This window comes from Crocuta crocuta, unplaced genomic scaffold (genome assembly GCF_008692635.1).
Source record: "Crocuta crocuta isolate KB4526 unplaced genomic scaffold, BGI_CrCroc_1.0 scaffold2801, whole genome shotgun sequence".
In the NCBI taxonomy this organism is placed as follows: Eukaryota; Metazoa; Chordata; class Mammalia; order Carnivora; family Hyaenidae; genus Crocuta; species Crocuta crocuta.
This window is the reverse complement of record NW_027531783.1, coordinates 123,673-125,897: the sequence shown is the minus strand read 5'-3', so window position 1 is coordinate 125,897 and position 2,225 is coordinate 123,673. Positions and strand designations below refer to the sequence as shown.

The window sequence follows — 2,225 nt, the reverse complement described above, 5'->3', positions numbered from 1 at the left end:
CAGGACAAAATATAAATCCTTCCTTGGACAAGTTTAGACTTTAGTGGGGGATATAAGTGATGAAACAAATAATAAATAATTACCTAATCATGATTAAATGTTACTATGGGAGAACTGAATAGAAATTAGAGAAAGTAGTATTCTATAATATACAAGAACGAGGCTATAAAATGAGATCACAGTGGGGTGCCTGGGTGGCTCAGTTGGTTAAGCATCCAACTTCGGCTCAGGTCATGATCTTGTGGTTCATGACTTTGAGCCCTGTGTTAGGCTCTGTGCTGACAGCTCAGAGCCTGAAGCCTGCTTCAGATTCTGTGTCTCCCTCTCTCTCTCTGCTCCGCCCTCCTCATGCTCTGTCTCTCTTTCTTAAAAATAAACATTAAAAAATTTTTAAAGACCTAGTAGAATTAAAGTATACTTTATACAATGAAGGCAAAGTCATTTGCATAAAATGAGGCATAATTACACAATTGTAGAAAAATGTTTAAATTATGTACTTTGAATTATTATTGTCCAAGGATTACCTTAAACAATGACATACAATTTCTTTGTCTATGAAATTAGCAGTTTAAAAAAGTGAGAATACAGGGGGACCTGGGTGGCTCAATTGGTTATGTGTCCGACTTGGGCTGAGGTCACAAGCTCACAGTTCATGAGTTCGAGCCTCACATCAGGCTCTGTGCTGACATCTCAGAGCTTGGAGTCTTCTTCCCTCTCTCTCTCTGCCCCTCCCCAACTTGTGCATATGCTCTCTCTCTCTCTCTCTCTCACACACACACACACACACTCTCTCTCTCTCTCTCTCTCAGAAATAATAAATGCATAAACTTTAAAGAAAAAATGTGAGAATACATAACAATACTTAGAACTTGTCAGGGCTATATCAGTGCACATATTCTGCCAGCAATCATCCTTCCCTTTTTTCAGCAAAACTCTTTTGGAAAACAATTTAGACAAAACATCAAGAACAATAGAAAGATTTGTACACTTTGCTTCAAATCTTATTTCTGGGAATTTGGAGATGGGCCAAATTATTTTATTTTTATTTTTTAATGTTTATTTTTGAGAAAGAGAGAGTGAGCAAGAGCAGGGGAGGAGCAGAGAGAGAGGGAGACACAGAATACAAAGCAGGCTCCAGGCTCTGAGCTGTCAGCACAGAGCCCGACGCGGGCATCAAACTCACAAACCACGAGATCATGACCCAAGCCGAAGTTGGACACTTAACCAACTGAGCCACCCAGATGCCCCTGCCAAATAATTTTTATACCCAAGCAAACACTTTTTTAAAATATTTTATTTATTTCTGAGAGAGAGAGAGACAGCATGAGCAGGGGAGGGTCAGAGAGAGAGGGAGATACAGAATCCGAAACAGGCTCCATGCTCTGAGCTGGCAGTGAGCACAGAGCTTGACACGGGGCTCAAATCCACGAACCGTGAGATCATGACCTAAGCCGAAGTCGGAGGCTTAACCGACCGAGCCACCAGGCGCCCCAAACACTCTTTGCAATGTTCAACAATAGATTAACTGAATTATGATATACACATTATATAAACATTAAGAATGATCACTATTTTTCCTTGCCTGTATTTTCTTATATCTCTGTAATTCTCATGCAGCGTTTGAGAAGGCCATACAATGGCCATACAATGATATGGAAAATGCTTGTGATATATTAAACTAAACTGCATACAAAATAGGTCTATAACTACAAAAAAGGGAGCACCCTCTCAAAAAAATACAAATAAGCAAAGAATCCAAGAGAATAACGCAAAAATAAGCCTAGATTTTAATATTAGGGTTTAAGATCATGGATGAAAATTTTCCAATCTGCTGTTACATTTTTTAAATTCAAATATATTTAATGTAAAATTCCATTTGTGTAAAGTTAAAAAATAAGCAAAACTAATCCATATTGTTGGCAGTGAGGATAGTAGTTACCTTTGGGTGGGGAGGCAGCAACCTGGAAGGGGTGATGAGATGGGGGAGGCTTTGGGTTGTAAGTAAAATTTTATTTCATCAAATGGGTATTGGTTACACAGTTGGGTCATTTTGTGAAAATTTATCAAACTGTACACTGCACTTATGAATTGTGAACATTTCTGCATGCATATAATAATTCAAATTAAAAAGTTTAAAATACAATTTTAAAAGTTGCTTTTAGTAGATTAGTCAATTCATATAGCTTGCTTTATCATTTAGTAAATTATAAAATATTAAAATACTG

The 2,225-nt window shown here is 37.5% G+C and overlaps 1 protein-coding gene across 1 annotated transcript in view; it reads right to left on the bottom strand.

Moving 5' to 3' along the window:
• Positions 1 to 2,225, bottom strand: part of MAGT1 (magnesium transporter 1) — a 62,496-nt gene that overhangs the window by 8,873 nt on the left and 51,398 nt on the right. The window lies entirely within an intron of this gene.